The sequence below is a fragment of the Rhinopithecus bieti genome, unplaced genomic scaffold (assembly GCF_001698545.2).
Source record: "Rhinopithecus bieti isolate Rb0 unplaced genomic scaffold, ASM169854v2 scaffold_74202, whole genome shotgun sequence".
In the NCBI taxonomy this organism is placed as follows: Eukaryota; Metazoa; Chordata; class Mammalia; order Primates; family Cercopithecidae; genus Rhinopithecus; species Rhinopithecus bieti.
In genome coordinates this window covers 32,174-49,575 of record NW_016827513.1, presented here as the reverse complement: position 1 = coordinate 49,575, position 17,402 = coordinate 32,174, and the positions used below count along the sequence as shown (strand labels likewise).

Here is a 17,402-nt window from a genome sequence, read left to right as displayed (position 1 = left end):
CCCTCCCCTGCCACACACCCGGGCCCCAGCGCCGCGTGACCCTCGCTCTCCCAAGTTCGGCTTTTCTAACAGCTCAAACGCAAACGCAGACAGAGTGAGGGAAGAATTATCTGCGGCTCGAGTGGATTTGAAAGTGTTCAGCCCTCAGCCCCTAGAAGAAAAGGCCCCCGGTGCAGAGCGCCGGTCCCGGGCGGCTGAGTCCCCGCCCCGGGCGGCCTCGCGGGGGAGGGTGGGCGAGCCCGCGATTCCGCACTTGCCCCGCCGCCCCGCCCCGGCGCCCAGCTCCCCGGCCCCCGACCCCTGGGCGCCTGTCTCCCCGGGTCTGCGCCGCTGCCAACGGGCGGCGGGGCCGCGCGCTCAGCGCTTTCACCTTTCTTCCCCCTCTCCCCGCAGCCGAGGCCGCGGCGCTCTTACCCCGCCTCCCGTCTCCCTGAGTCACCCGCGGCAGCAGCCGTTTCCAGCCGCCCAGGCGACTCCAGCACTGACTTGGTTCAAGAGCTCTCACAAGACACGCACAGCCTCACGGACCCGCCCCCTCGGAGCCGCTTCCGCCGCTCATTGGCTGAGACACAAGAGCTGGGCGAGGCTCCGGGGGGAACAGACCATCACCATTGGCCGGTCGGGAGAGGGCGGGGCCAGAGAAAAAAACAATTCCTTGGCTGCCTCCTCCCTTTCCCCTCCCCCTTCCGACTCCCGGGCGACCCCCATTAGGTTAAAGTACACAGAGAATAAGCCAGTGATCCCTCCGCCACAGACCCATTCTTTCCATTTGTTGCCTCACAGTATGCAAAAAAAAGTCCCGCGAAATCGGTTATCAACTTTGGGACCTGGAGGAAAATTGCCGTGGCGCATAGATAAGACTGAATGGCGAGATCCTGAGCTGTAATTGCCTATTGGATTGTTCTTCAAGTGCGTGGGCTGTCGACCGAAGATGAGCCTTCCACTTCGCGGAAGAATCTCACAGGAAAGGGTGAGGGCGGTGCAGAGTCAGCGGGGGAGGGAAGGGAAGAGAACGTGCGGTTTCAGGCGTACTCAGCTAGAGGGAGGAGCAACAGTGCGCTGGAGTCTCGTGCGCAGGCGCCTCATGGAGGTTAGGCTGCTGGGCGAAATGGCTGCGAGAGGCGCAGGCGCACGTGGTGCTGATCGTGGAACGTCTAAAGTCCGCCATTTTGAAGGATAAATGAAGAAAGGCGTGGAGTTACTGGATAATGACGTTCATTAAATTTAGAGCAAAAGAGACCTTTACATAAATGTATAATGGGATTTTTTTCTCTAAAGGGGGATTGAGAAGGTATTCAGAGACTTACAAAGAAATTTAAAGTAGTTGAAGGCCATAATGAATGATGCAAGAGATAAAAGAGAAGGTGACTTTGAAGGACAAAGCAGTTAAGAGGTGATTGTGTGCCCTGGACCTGAAGTATTTTGAGTGAATGAAAAAGAAATGGAATAAAGAAATTGAAGACATGTTCATAAAGGCTGGTGTTTGACATTACATCACATTTAATCCTTAAGAAGAACTCATGCCTCCATTTTGTAAGTGTGAAAAGGGATAATCAGAGAATGTTTGGAAACATACAAGGGATTATAGATGCAAATTAACTCTGGATGTTAATTTTCAATATACATATTCTGGATGTGACTTTTAAGTTTTTAAAGTTAATAACACAAGAATTGAATTTGATTTATGATCTGCAGACCATTTAAAGGAAGGGAGGTGCTAAATGAAAAAAAAAACTTATCCGACTGAATAGAAGGCAGAATGGGAATGAGATAAGCAAAAGAAACTGGAACATAAGGTAAAAATGTTTTTAATGTGAAAAGTAAGTCCAAACATCAGTATTTACAATAAATATAAATGGGTTAATTTCACTCACAAATTTAAAAGACAATTGGGATTAAAAGGAAAATCCAGCTATAAATTGGCCATAATCAAACTCTTACAACACAGGAAGCTTGAAAATATTGGACTAAAATATTTAATCGAATGGTAGCCAAATGAAAGCAATATAGCAATATTAATATAATTAAAAGTATCAAAAGAGAAAGGATTTCATATTAAAGGATAAAGTCCATGAAGACAGTATGGTCTCATGAACTATTATGAATCTAAAAACATGGCCTATCCTAAGCTAATGCTAGGAATGATGAGAAATTTTACAAATTTGACAATTTGTTATCTGAATAGAAGACAAATATCTCAGAAGTATGCAACTCCAATTTAAAATACAAGAGAAGATATGGAGAACTTAGATAATTGTAATTAAATATTAATCTGAAAAACAAGGGAAAAATTCTACTGATCTTAGAAAAGATGGAAAGATATCCAATGCATTTTATAAAAGTCCCAAACTGTTTTATAAATTCTGAACCGGGAGAGTATAAGAAAGAAAAACTATGGTTCAATTATAGTTAGGAACATAGATGAGAAATTCTTTTATAAAATGCCAGCAAATTAAATCCAGCAGCATATCTTTTAGGTAACTGCTATGATTAATTAGTGTTATATGAATACAAAGATACTTCAAGATTAGAAAATTACTCAAATTCACCATGACAGGTTAAAAGAAAAATCATGTATTCACCTTAGTCAAGGCTAAATAGAGCATGCAGTCACATTGAACACTTGTGATCTTGAGAGTATTTTTAAGTTACATAGAAAACTAAGAATATTATAAGTTTACACTTACATTCAATATGACTCATAATTTTTTAAAATGTTTTTAAACTTTCTAAAACCTGGGAATATCAGTTATGCACCAGAGAAAAGCACCCACACACATATGAACAAGAAAACATCTACAAATAATCTAAATGTACTTCAGTTGGAGAAGGAATAAATAAAATTATTAATAATAAGTGGAATGTAATGCATATATTGGAAAGATGTAGAGGATTTGTAAAGGAGTAAAAGCAGCTAGATGATCCAATAAAAATAGTTACCAAAATACATTATGAATGAAAAGAAATTTGCATTTGGTACTATTTCAAAATACACATACAAAAACAACAGCATATATGTTCTGTTAAATATGGTTATTCAACCTTACAGTAATGGTTACTGGGATTAGGGGGTGCACACTAGAATTAGGAGTGTTAGTCAAAGACAACACACATTATTTGTAATTCTCATTTTTTATAAGTACGTATTTTTTGTACTTTTTTTCAGATTTTCACCTTATTTTAATTGACAGGTAAAACTGTATATGGTGTACAATATGATGTTTTGGTATAGATAAACATTGTGGAATAGCTAAATCAAATTATTTTACATATGCATTAGCTCACATACTTATCTTTTTTTGTGTGGTGAAAACACTTAAAATCCACTCTTAGCAATTTTCAAATATACAATACATTGACATTAACTATAGTCACCATGATGTGCATTAGATTATTTGAACTTATTCTTCCTAACTGAAATTTTGTGTCCTTTGACCAACATCTCCTCAATCTCCCCACTCCCTGTAATTCTCACATTTTATAAGGTAAATATACTCGGATGTTACTTTTAAGATTTAATTTTTAAATCTCATTAATGGAATCTACTACATTAACAAAGGAGAAAATACATATGATTATCTCAATAGATACACCAAAATTTTATATTTCATTTTCATTCATTATAAAAACTCTTAGCAAATTATAAAGAGAAGAAAACTTCTATAACTTTGTAAAGGGTATCTACCAGAAATATACTTAAACATCATACTTAATTGTAAAATTTTAGAAAAATTCCCATTAAAGTCAGGAGCAAGATAAGGATGCCCAATGCTGTCACTACTATTCAAGTTACAATAGAGGGTAATTGCTAATGTAATAAGACAAGAAAAATAATGCAATGTAAACATTGGAATGGAAGAAAAAGCCCAAAACATTTGTAGATAACTGAAAAACATCAGTGACAAATTATTAGAATTAAAACAAGAGTCAAAAAGATAATGCAGTAAAAGATCAACAAATGAAAATCAAAAGAATTCCTATTCCTTAGCAAGCATCAATTAGAACATACAGTAGAAAAATAGAAACCATTAATGATAATAAAACATAATACCTAAAAATTAATACATGAACACAACCTATATGAAGAAAATTAGACTTTGCTGACATATATAAAGAAGATGAAAATTCTATCTCCTTAGATGATCTGATAAATATGTCATTTCTCCTCTAATGAAACAACAAATAAAAACATCAAGACATAAATATATAAGTAATTAAGATAACAAAGAAACAGATACAATATATATTAAAAATTAGTTTGTGATTGACATAATATTTCTAGTGGGTGTAAAGAATAAACTATGCAATACATGCTTTGAGGTCTGTTGATTATCCATTAAAAATGTATATATAAGCCAGGCGCAGTGACTTACGCCTGTAATCCCAGCACTTTGGGAGGCTGAGGTGGCAGATCACTTCAAGTCTGGAGTTTGAAACCTGCCTAGCTAACATGGTGAGACCCCATCGCTACTAAAAGTATAAAAATTAGCTGAATGTAATGGTGCACACCCGTAATCCCAGCTACTCAGGCAGCTGAGACAGAAGAATCACTTGAACCTTAAAACTCAGGAAGTAGAGGTTGCAGTGAGCTGAGATCACACCACTGCACTCCAACCTGGATGACAGAGCAAGACCCTGTCTCAAAAAAAAAAAAAATGTATATAATGTAACTATGACAAAGATTCCTACACCAACATTCACAAAAATAAGTTCCAGGTAGATCAAAATGCTACATATTTTAAAAGCCAATAAAATATTTTTAAATTCCCTCCTCTCTACTTCTTTTTTCTCTTTCCTTTCCTCTTTGAACATTTCAGTCTTGAGGCCATTAGGAGGGGCAGAGCAAGATAGGTGTTAATAAGGAGAGGCTGTCTGCCATGGGATGTTAGAGCTCTAAAGAGTAAGGAGTAATAGCTGGGTATAGGGAGTCACAGCCCAAGTGGGGTGAGAAGGGTAGACACACAAAAGGTTAACCCAGCCTGGGGTATCTAGAGTCCAAGTGAGGTGAGGAGGGCATCCATGAATGGGGACAGCCTGGTGTGGTATGTTGGAGCCCAAACAGAGTGAAGAGACTGTTTACATGAGAAGAAGGCCTGGCATGAGTAACAAAGCCTGAGGAGGGGGAGAAGAGTGTCTGTGTAGGAGAGTGGTCTGACATGGATGTCAGAACCCAGGGAGAGTGAGGAGGGCATTCATGTAGGGACCAGCAACGGGCGCTGAAAAGACCAAGAAATCTCTTAGAAGCAGCAGGAGAACCAGGTGAGAGGTGCATTCTAGAAACAAGCCAAAAAGAATTTCAACTTGGAAGACCATGCAGTAAGGTCAAAGGATACACTGAAGTCAAGACAGATGGAGGACTGAGCATCAGGATATTGAAACTGCCAAAGAATATATTTTAGCCACTGAGTATTGCTAGAAATCACTTTCACTGGTTAGTAAAAATTATCCAAGCTCCAGCATATACATTCCAGTCAAATCCTGACACTAACCTGCTATGTCAACCATAGCTTCAGAGGACATCAGAAGTTCCCAAATGCCTTAAGAAAGTTGGCAACAGAAAATTTGGAATATGCTTGACCTTGATTTCTCAATTTCAAAACAATTAGAGCACAATATTTTTGCCTAAATCTGCTTCCCTTAAATAGCACAAGAATAACTCGTGTTTTATGTGGAAATCTAAATGTCTTATGCTATTTCTGTTAATGCAAAGCACATGTGACAATTAATGAAGTCATCCCAGAGTGTCAGCGCTAAGCTCCTGCCTCTGGGTATTTTAGACTTTTTCTGTTGAGGAATAATTTATATCCAGAGAAATGCATAGATCTTAACATTTTTATCAGCTTATAAATTACATACATCCAAATAACCTACACCCCATCAAGATATGAACAGGGGTCAGCAAACTACAGCCACAGGCCAAATCTGTTCCACTGCCTAATTTGCTACAGCCTTTCAAGAGCGGTTTTTACATTCTTTAATATATGAGGGAGAAACGAGAACAATAATGTTTTGTGACCCATTAAAATTATATGAAATTCAAATTTTATATAATTGGTGACAAATTATTATATTCTTATTATATTCTTTGTGTCTACAAAGAATATTGTTTTAATTTTATTTTATTAATAATTTTTTTAAAATAGAGCCTCACCATGTTGTCCAGGCTGCTGTCGAACTCCTGAGCTCAAGTGATCCACCTGCCTTGGCCTCCCAAAGTCCTAGGATTACAGGCATGAGCCACGAACTCAGCTATAAAAAAATATTTTAATAGAACATAGCCATACCCATTTGTTTATGTTTTATCCATGGCTGATTTCATGCTACAGGGGTAAACTTAAGTAGTTATAACAGAGACTGTATGTCCTTGAAAGCCGAAAATACTAATACTTTTGCTCCTTATAGAAAAGATTTGCCCAAGTCTGATACAAAACATTTCCATGACCCCTAAATATTCCCTCATGCTTTTTTTTTACGTTAATACTCCTTCCCAGAGTAACTGTTGTTCCAGTTTCCATCATCATAAATTACCTTTGCCTGTTGTTTAATTTAAATGTAGTAATACAATATATACTCTTTTGTGCCTAGCTTCCTTTACTCAACATGTTTTTGAGATTCATCCAGGTGATCACGTCTCTAGGAAGTTTGTTCCTTTTCATTGCTGGGTAGTACCTGATGTCTGAATATGCCACAGCTTGTATGTCCACGCTATTTTTGTTTTTTGTTTTGTCTTGAGACAGCGTCTTGCTCTGTTGCCTGGGCTAGAGTACAGTGACATTAGCTCAGCTCACTGCAATCTCTGCCTCCGCGGTTCAACCAATTCTCCTCCCTCGGCCTCCCAAGTAGCTGGGACTACAGGGGCATGCCACCATGCCTGACTAGTTTTTGTAGTTTTTTAGTAGAGATGGAGTTTCACCATGTTGGCCAGGCTGGTCTCGAACTCCTAACCTCAGGTGATCCACCTGCCTCGGCCTCCCAAAGTGCCGGGATTACAGGAGTGAGCCAGTGCCTGGTCAGTATGTCCATGCTTTGTTGATGGATATCTGGACTGTTTTCAGTTCTTGGCTACAATGAATATGTTTGGATTTAGATAACATTTCTTTGTGTTTCATTTGTGTTCCTTTTCTGCTCTTTATATTTTCCAACATTTTTACTCTTTCTGCATCCCTTCCTGCAAAACCAGACTTCCATCTGATATAATTTCCCTTCAGCCTAATCAGGCTTAAGAAATAGATTCATACCTTTTTCAGTAATTTAGATATCAGTAAGGACAAATAAAGGGAATAATAACATATTTGCTTACTGTGCATTTCTGCTATTGGTAATACTAAGTCAAAAATTTGATATATATTCAGCTCTGTTGCATTACATGTTTCTATGTATATGATTTGATTAACCAAAAAATGTATTCGATGTCAAGGTTTTTACTTTTTTTGTTTTTTAAAATCAGAGCAGTTTAACAGCACTGGGAGTTGTTTAATACAATACAGAGAGCATAAGGAAAGAAGTACAAAATGGCATTTAGCAGCAATGGCAAAACATCTTATGTTTATAACTAAGGATGTTATTAATTTTATGTTGTTTACGTTGTTTTAGAACATACATGAAAGCCATTGATTTGACTTTGAGGTATATACACAAGACATAACACAATTACATGAAAAATACTTTTCATAAGTAACATTATGTTTTAACATATTGGAAAGTGAATATCAATGTTGGTTTGTATTTTAGCTTAATAGACAAAAAAAGAACACAATTGAACCGGGAAGAGTTAATACTGATAGAAAAGCTCTTAAATATGTCTTCCTTTCTCTTTGTACTTACCACAGGCTATACAATGTTGTGAAAGCGTTCATTATGAAAAAAGTGTCAGTCACCACATTAAGACCTTACTTTGGAAGAAACTAATGAGAAAGTCAATTGGAAGATGAAACTTCATCTTTGTTTTCAAATAAGTTGTCTTAATTTTCTTCTTATGGAAAAGTTTAAATAAGTTTATTATACGTAAATCTAAACCATTAAATTTTGCAGCTTTCAGGTAAAGTCTGGCTCTTATTTTATACTAATGAACTTCTTTTAGTATATCTTGAAGTTGAGACCTGCTGGAGATAAATTATTTCAGGTTTCATCTATTCAATAAGTTTTAATTTCACCTTCATTTTTTTAGAGACAGGATCTTGCTATGTTGTCCAGGCTAGTCTCAAACTCCTGGCATCAAGTGATCCTCCTACCTTGGCCTCCCAAAGCGTTGGGATTACAGATGTTAGCCACTGCATCCAACCTCACCTTCACTTTTGATTTTTGGATTTTTGTAGGTTGATTTTATATCCTCCAACTTTACTGAATTTATCAGTTCTAAGAGTTTTTTGGTGGAGTCTAGACCTTTTTTAATATATAAATCATGTCATCTGCACACAGGACAATTTGACTTCCTCTTTTCCAATTTGAATGCCCTTTCTTTCTCTTGCATAATTACTCTGGCCTGGCCTATGGCTTCCAGTACTATGTTGAATACAAGTGGTGCAAGTGGGAATGTCTGTCTTGTTCTAGTTCTTAGAGAAAAAGCTTTCAACTTTTCCTCACTCAGTATGATGTAGGCTGTGGGTTTGTTATATGTGGCCTTTATTGTTTTGAAGTATGTTCCCTCCATACCTAAGTTTTTATAGTTTTTATCATGGAGAGATGTTGAATTTTATCAAATGCTTTTTCTGCATCTATTGAGATGATCATATGTGTTTTTCTTTCCATTCTGTTAATATGGCGTATCATATTTATTGATGTGCATATGCTGAGCCTTCCTTGCATCACTGGGATATATCTCCTACTTGACCATGGTATATAATCTTTTGGATGTGCTGTTGAATTTGGTTTGCCAGTATTTTGTTAGTGAGGTTCACATCTATGTTCATCAAGGATATTAGCCTGCAGTTTTCTTTTGTTGTTGTTGCATTCTTGCTGGTCTTGGTATCAGGGTAATGCTGGCATTGTAAAATGAGTTAGCCAGAATTTCCTTCTCTTCAATTTTTTGGAATAGTTTAAGAAGAATTGGTATTAGTTCTTTAAATATTTTATAAAATTCAGCAGTGAAGCCATCCAGTCCTGGGATTTTCTTTGTTGAGAGCTTGTTATTACTGTTTTAGTCTCATTATTCATTATTCATCTGTGCAGGTTTTCTATTTCTTCTTGGTTCAATTCTGGTAGGTTGTATATGTTCAGGAATTTATCTGCTTTCTCTTTATTTTCCAATTTGTTGGCATATAGTTGTTCATAGTAGTCTCTAATAATCCTTTATATATCTCTGGCATCAGTTGTAATGTTCCTTTTTTATTTCTGGTTTTATTTATTTTGAGTCTTCTTTTTTCTTAGTCTAGCTAATGGTTTGTTAATTTTGTCTTTCCAAAAAGCAAACTGTTTGTTTTGTTGATCCTTTCTAGTTTTGTTTTAGTCTCTATTTCATTCATTTCTGCTCTGATCTTTATGATTTCTTTCCTTGTGTGATTTTGGGTTTCATTCTTGCTTTTCTAGTTTCTTGGAGTCCTTCATTAGATTGTTTATTTGAAACTTTTCTACTTTTTTGATGTAAGAATTTATTGCTATGAATTCCCTCTTAGTACTGTTGTTGTTGTATCCCATATGTTTTGGTATGTTGTATTTCCATTTTCATTTGTTTCAAGAAATATTTAAATTTGTTTCTTAATGTCTTCATTGATTCATTGGTTTAAGAGCATGCTGTTTAATTTCCATGCATTTGTACAGTTTTAAAAGTTCCTCTTGTCCTGGATTTCTAATTTTGTTCTATTGTGGTCAGAAAAAGATACTCGTATAATTTCAATTTTTAAAAATTGGTTGACTTGTTTCATGGTCTGACATCCGGACTATCCTGAAGAATGTTCCTTGGGTAATGAGAAGAATGTGTATTCTTCATCTTTTGAATGCGATGTTCTGTAAATAACAGTTAGGTCCATTCAGTCTATTGTGCAGTTTATTTGTTTATTTTTGGAACAGGGTCTTGCTCTGTTGCCTGGGCTGGAGTGCAGTGGCACAATCATGACTCACTGCAGCCTCAACCTCCCAGGTTCAAGTGATCCTCCCACCTCAGCCCCCCAAGTGCCTGGGACTACAGGCACATGCCACCACACCCAGCTAATTTTGTAGTTTTGTAGAGGTGGGGTTTCACCATGTTGCCCAGGCTGGTCTCAAACTCCTGAGCTCAAGAGATCTGCCTGCCTCAACCTCTCAAAATGCTGGCATTACAGGTGCAAGCCACCATGCCTGGCCCTATTGTGCAGTTTAAATTTGATGTTTCTTTGTTGATTTTCTGTGTAGATGATCTGTCCAATGCTGAGACTGGGATACTAAAGCCTTCAACTATTATTGCATTGGAGTCTATGTCTCCCTTTATACATAATATATAATAATATTTGCTTTATATAACTGTAAGCTCCAGTGTTGGGTGCATATATATATTTACAATTGTTATATCTTCTTTTTGAATTAGTCATTTTATCATTATAGAATGGCCTTCTTTGTATTCTTTTGTTTTTGACTTAAAGTCTATTTTATCTGATATATGTATAGCTACTCCTGGTTCTTTTGGGTTTACATTTGTGTATAATATCTTTCTTTCATACTTTTGCTGTTAGTCTGTTTGTGTCTTTATAGGTGAAGTGAATTTCTCAAAGGCAGCTTATGTTATATAATAGTTTGGCCTTTTTAAAATCCCTTCAGCCAATCTATACCTTTTAATTAGAGAATTTAATCTATTTACATTTAAAGTTATTGATAGGTAAGAACTAATTGCTCTCATTTGGTTAATTTTTTTTGGTTGTTTTGTATATATTTTGCTTTTGGTTTTTTGTCCTCATTTTGTTTATCTTTGCAATTTGGTGGTTTTCTATAGGGATAAGGTTTTATTCTCTTTACTTTCTCATTTGTGCATCTGCTCTACCACTGAGTTTATACTTCCATGTGTTATGGTATTAATTATCATCTTTTCACTTCAAGATGTAGGACTTTCTTAAGCATTTCTTGTAAGGCCAGCTTACTGGTGATGAATTCCTTCAGATTTTGCTTGTCTGGGAAAGACTTTATTTTTCCTTCATTTCTGAAGGATGTTTGCTCTGGATATAGTATTCTTGGCTATGAGTTTGGATTTTCTCCCAGAGTATTCAATATATCTTCCCATTCTTTCCTGGTCTGTAAGGTTTCTGCAGATAAATCTGTTGTTAATCTAATAGGGATTTTTGTACATGTGACTTGACACTTTTCTCCTGCTGTTGGTAGAATTATCTCTTTGTCTTTAATTATCTCTTGACAGTTTGACTATAATGTTCCTCAGAGAGAACCTTTTGTGTTGGACTTATTAGGGACCTCTGAGCTTCATGGATCTGGATATCTATGTTTCTCCCAAGACTTGGAAAGTTTTCATAAATTTATTATTTTATTACATATGTTTTATATGACTTTTCCCATCTCTTCTCCTTCTGAAACACACAAAATGTGAAAATTTGTTCACTTATTGGTGTCGCATAACTCCTGTATCCCTTCTTTATTCTTTTTTTAATATTATTATTTTTATTATTTTTGGTCTGATGGGGTTATTTCAAAAGACTTGTCTTTGAGTCAGAAATTATTTCTTCTGCTTGATCCAATCTATTGTTGAATCTCTCATTTGTTTTTTTGTTTTTTTTTTAATTCCAATCAGTTAATTCTTTAGATCCAAGATTTATGTCTGGTCTTTTTAATGAAATGTATCTCTTTGTTGAATTTGTCTTTCAGATCATGAATAGTTTTTCTGAGTTCATTGAGTTGCCTATCTGTATTATCTTGTGTCTTGCTGAGTTTCCTTAAGGTCATTATTCTGAATTCCTTGTCTGACATTTCATGGATTTCCTTTTTGGGAGGTCTATTACTGGAGAATTATTGTGCTCCTTTGGAGATATTATGTTTCCTGGCTTTTTTTGTCTTTCTTATGTCTCTGCACTGATATTTGCACATCTGGTGGAGCAATTACCTCTTCCAGTTTTATGGAGTAGCTTTTTTGGGAAGGACTTTTTTTTTCTGTGTGTTCTATACTGTCAGTTGGATAGGGTGCTTTGGCTTTGTTTGTGCCTGGGCACAGCAATGTAGTCTCCATATGATTTCTTTGGCTATAATTAACATCAGTGGTATTTGAAAGTGCATGAGTGGCCTAGACTATGAGCATTTGTGGAGGCAACAGTGTGGCTTTTCTGGGGGCAGAAATTGCCAGGTCAGCCAGTTCTCCAGTCCTGGGAGTGGAAGAGTGTCCCATGCCACGTATGGTGGGTCTGCCAGTTTGAGGGGCAGCAGCACAAGTGGCAGTAGGTGTCAAATCAGCTGGTCCTTGGTCCCCACTCCCTGAGGTGAGCTCTGCATGTGGCACCTCCACCAGTCAAGACATCAGAGTTGCTGGCAGTGGTGGGTACTAGATAAGCTAGCTTCCATCTCCTGGGTCACGTGCTCAGCAGCTCCACTGGTCAAGAGGGTGGAGTTGCTGGCAGTGGCAGGGGCCAGGCAGGAGGTTCTCAAGCCCTGGGAAACACACATATTAGCACCCTCAGTCTTCAGGGCCACCTCCCTGCTGTGTGGGACTGCCTGTTCCTTGGGGTGTATAGTGCTATGTGGGCTTGAATTGTGCCAGTGTCATGGCTGTACTGCTGGGTAAAGGTGGGGTAGTGGCATCGCAGCCTTTTGTGTGGGCATTGTGGGATGATGTTGGGTCCCCAACAATGTAAAGATGCAACAGCTATTGAGGCCCAGAGCAGGATGTACTCTAGCAGTGGCTATGTTCTCAAAATGGCACTGTGCCTTAGTTACTTTGGTCTTAGGGAGTGGAAATTTCCTAGCATGGGTTTTTTTTTTTCTTCTGGAATATTGCTGCCATGTGGACTTCAGGAAGCTCTTGGTACTGTGCTCAAAGCCCACGAGGACTGTAGGGTTCTCCTGTGGCTGGGACGGTTGGTAATGGGGGTTGCTGGGGATTTCCTGCTTGCTTTTTCCCTATAGTAGGGAGTCCCTCTTTCTTTTGAGCCAATCCTGGCTGGGTGTTGCACTTCCCTCTCTACGCTGCCATCTTGACTTTTTGTGCTTCGGAGAGTTGTTGTTTCTTCCTTCTTAGACTCCACTGTCCTCTCTTAGGCACTCAAAGTGCGTTATTTGTTGTTTTGGTCCTTTGTGGAGGAAGTGAGTGTTGGGCACCTCTAGTCAGCCATCTTGATAACTTTATAGATCAAGAGTCTGGAGTCTGGCAGCATCTTGCTGTTCTCAGATGCTTAGGGATTGGATCTATCTTAAATTTATTGGCATATACTGTGTGTCAAATAACAGAACAGCTTGTGGTAAATAATACTTACATTCAGAGAAGGTGTATCTCTTCTTCTGTCATACTGTTAATGTAGGGGGTTGGGACAATCTAGTCTGAAATTGAATGAGACTGGGCTTTGTATATGCTAATTAGACTCAGTTTATTACATACTTTGAATTATTTGAGAGCAGGTCAAGGTCAGGACTGAGATGAGGCAAGTGAGGCATTTGCTGATGTGCAAAAAGAGAGAAGATCAGTAAGGACTATGCCAAGAAATATTGAATCCTGAAGCAGAAGGAAAAATCAGTAAGACCATTTCTGTCTTTATTAAAACTTTATTTTATTTTTTTTATTTTCGTAGAGACAGGATTGTCCTATGATGCCTAGGCTGGTCTCAAACCCCTGGGCTCAAGCAATCCTCCTGCCTTGGACCCTCAAAGTGCTGGGATTATAGGCATGAACCACCACTTCAGGCCTTTTAAAACTTTTCATATTTTCTCTTCATGGATTTTTTGCACAAACTGAATTTTAAAATATTGCATTAAAATATTATTTATTATGATGATTAATTGAGTGTTTTGGCCTCCCCTTTTTGTGCCCAAGGCAAGTGCCTCATCCACCTTATTTGCCTCACCTTAGTCCTGGCCCTCTAATATCAAGATGTTTCTTTTAGCAGGGCTTAGAGTCTGAGTTCCTGGAGGATTCACCTTCCTTTTTTTGATGTGTGCACAAATGTCAGCAGGTTCCATGTGACTGCTCCTCAGGGGATCTCACTGAGCTCCCCCAAGCCATAGATGGCTGCTGCCTGATTCAGGGAGGTTGTCTCTCGGCTTACCTGTCTCTTCCCCACTGGTAGGCAATTGCTCCCTCATATTCAGTATAAGGCCCAGATTGCTTCTCCATTCTCTTGCTTCACCCTCAGACTTCAACAGGTGTAGCACATCTGTCTCTCAGGTCTTTACCATAACCTGTTTTGTGAGCACTCATTGGAAAGTCCTATGGAAAAGAGTTGGCAGTTTGGTTCAGACTCCCGTGTCTTCACCATCCAGGAATTCTAAACTGTCCCACATTCCATCATTACAATTGCATTAAAGATTCAGCTGTTTTTTTCTTTTAAAATTTATTATTATTATTAATAGAGATGATGTCTCACTATGTTGCCCAGGCTACTTTCAAACTCCTGGGCTCAAGCGATCCTTTCACTTCAGCCTCTCAAAGTGCCGGGATTATAGGCATGAGCCACTGCACCCAGCCTCAGCTGCTTTGTTATTGCCTACATCTATGGATATTTTCTTCTGCTGAAGTTGCTGCTTTACCACAGGTCCATTCTTTCCTAGGAGGGCTTGTCAATTCTTGGATTTTCATTCATTAGGTTTCTTTGCAAGCTCTCTAAAAGGCTTAAAATAGCTGTGCTTCTGTACATTCTTAACTCATTCTCATCATTACAGTTAGAACAATATTATCTTGAAGATTTCTACATCCAGAGTAGAGGCAGCAGTCTCTTGTTTACTTTTATTACTCCTCTGATAACAGCCGGGCTGACTCTGATCCACTATTTGAAACTCTTAGTCCTTAGATGAACATGATCTCCAATGAACTTGCCTTTGACTCAACTTTGACCCTAATCTTTTTGTATTCCCTGCATCTGAACTGGGCTTACCTGTCTTCTCATTCTAAGATTCTCCTTTGGCTTTTCAATCCTGTATTATTTTTCTTTGAATCTATAGTTACTAGCACACTGTTGTTGCTCAATAAATATTGTGCTGACCTTGGACAGTTTAAATCTATTGCTCACATATTCCTTCTCAATTTCTCTAACCTTCTATATTCTGAAACAACATCCTTTTTTGCATAGTTCTTCGATTACCTGATTCCTTGCCTTTTTCTCTGTCTGTGTCATCCAGGATCCATTTCGGCATATTAAACATGACCAGGCATGGCTAAGAGGGACAAGAAATATCAGCATATCTGTGAGATCAGCAAATGTACCAGGCAGACTTAGCAGTTGAGCAGAGCATAATTAGAGGAAAAACCTGGGCACATACATACACATAGCAGAAAAGAATTTTAAATGCTTGGCATTCAGAGACAGGGCACAAACACCTGAAAAGAAAAAATGGGACAAAGCAAGACAATATGCTTAAAGGAACCAGGTAGAATTCACCATTGATACCATATAGTCTTGTAGTTTTCTTTGCTGGGAGGTTTTTGATCACTGACTAAGAGATACCAGTCTCTTCACTCATAGATCTGTTCAGATATTCTATTTCTTCTTCATAAGTTTTAGTGGTTTTTATGTTTTCAGGAATTTTTCCATTTCATCTATGTTATCTAATTTGTTGGTATACAATTGTTCGTAGTATTCTTTTATAATAGTTTTATTGTTATAAAGTTCATAGTAATATCTCCACTTTCATTTCCAATTTTAGTAATTTGAGCTTTCTCTTTTTCTTGATCAGTCTAGCTAAATGTTTGTCAATTTTGTTGATACTGAAAGAATCAACTTTGGGGTCATTGACGCTATTATTTTCTAATCTCTGTTGCATTTATCTTCAGTTTTTATTACTTACTTCATTCTCCCAGCTTTGGACTTAGTTTGTTCTCCTTTTCCTAGTTTCTTAAGGTGTACAGTTAAATTATTGATTTAAGATATTTCTCTTTTTTTAATGTCATGTTTCAGGTATGAATTTCCCTCTGACCACTGTTTTTACTGGACCTCATAAGTTTTGTTATGTTGTGTTTTTATTTTCCTTTGTCTCAAGATACATTCTAACTTCCCTTGTGATTCTTCTTTGACTCATTGGTTAAGACTGTGTTATTTTATTTATACTTTGTGAATTTTCTAGTTTTCTTTCTGTAATGATTTCTACTTTAATTCTACTGTGGTCAAAAAGATATCTTGTATAATTTCCATCTTTTAAAATGTGTTAAGACTTGTTTAGTGGCTGCTGATGATGATCTGGAGAGTGGATTTTGTAAGTGGGTAAGTTAAAATGCTACAATGCTGCCTTACTAAAATGTAACTGCTTCTTTCTTTGTTTAGCATCCCCTGGTTGTTGTAAGTTTTTTATTATGTTCCAGATTTCTGTAAAAGTTGATTAGGACAGCTTTTGCTAACTTAATCATTGCTTTAGAAGACAGACACAGTTTTGAACTTCCGTACTCTGCCATTTTCAGTCCTTTATGATATATTTGTTTTGCATTTTACTTTCACATATGTCATAAACTCCAAAATACATTTTATTATTTTTGTTTAAAGTTGATTGTCTATTAAAGAGAATAAGATAATAAGAAAAAGTCTGATCTATTTATCCATATAGTTACCATTTGTGGTGTTTTTTGTTCCTTTACGTAGATCCAGATTTCCACCTGGTGTCCTTTTCCTTCTACCTGTAGGACTTCCTTTAGTATTTCTTGTAGTGTATGTACACTGGTGAGTTTAGGCAATTTGCTTATAATATGCCTAGAGATAGCCTTATTCATGCTTTTATGCTTGAAATTATTGATCTTCTTGGATCTGTAAGTTTTTTACTTTCAAATGATTTGAAAATCTTTGGGTTCTTTAATATTTTTTGTTTTCTCCTCTCTCATCTCCTTTTGTTACTGTTATTGGATATAGATTAGACCATTTGGATGGCCGAATAGGAACAGCTTCAGTCTCCAGCTCCCAGCGCGAGCGACACAGAAGACAGGTGATTTCTGCATTTTCAACTGAGGTACTGGGTTCATCTCACTAGAGAGTGCCAAACAATCAGTGCTGGTCAGCTGCTGCAGACCCACCAGCGAGAGCTGAAGCAGGGCGAGGCATCGCCTCACCTGGGAAGCACAAGGGGGAAGGGAATCCCTTTTCCTAGCCAGTAGAACTGAGACACAACACCTGGAAAATCGGGTAACTCCATCCCCAATACTGCGCTGTACCAAGGGTCTTAGCAAATGGGCACACCAGGAGATTATATCCCACACCTGGCCGGGAAGGTCCCATGCCCGCCCTCAGAGACTCCCTCATTGCTAGCACAGCAGTCTGTGATCTAACTGCAAGGCAGCAGCCAGGCTGGGGGAGGGGCCCCGCCATTGCTGA

At 38.0% G+C, this 17,402-nt stretch overlaps 1 protein-coding gene and 1 long non-coding RNA gene across 3 annotated transcripts in view; one reads left to right on the top strand and one right to left on the bottom strand.

The window, feature by feature from the left end:
• The window catches only part of KDM3A (lysine demethylase 3A), a 52,800-nt gene extending 52,085 nt beyond the window's left edge, over nucleotides 1-715 (bottom strand). Inside the window, exon 1 of one of the 2 annotated variants that reach the window (XM_017863824.1) lies at nucleotides 415-715. The gene's annotated coding sequence lies outside the window, so the exon portion shown is untranslated. Of the gene's footprint in view, nucleotides 1-18; nucleotides 369-414 lie in introns of those variants that run through there. The other variant, XM_017863825.1, reaches the window with a different exon arrangement.
• A 734-nt stretch (nucleotides 716-1,449) lies between these two features.
• On the top strand, nucleotides 1,450-7,916 carry LOC108523300 (uncharacterized). Its single transcript, XR_001883785.1, has 3 exons — nucleotides 1,450-1,533; nucleotides 1,696-1,796; nucleotides 7,830-7,916. It is a non-coding gene; the product is annotated as an uncharacterized LOC108523300 (long non-coding RNA).
• The last annotated feature ends 9,486 nt before the right edge of the window (nucleotides 7,917-17,402 follow it).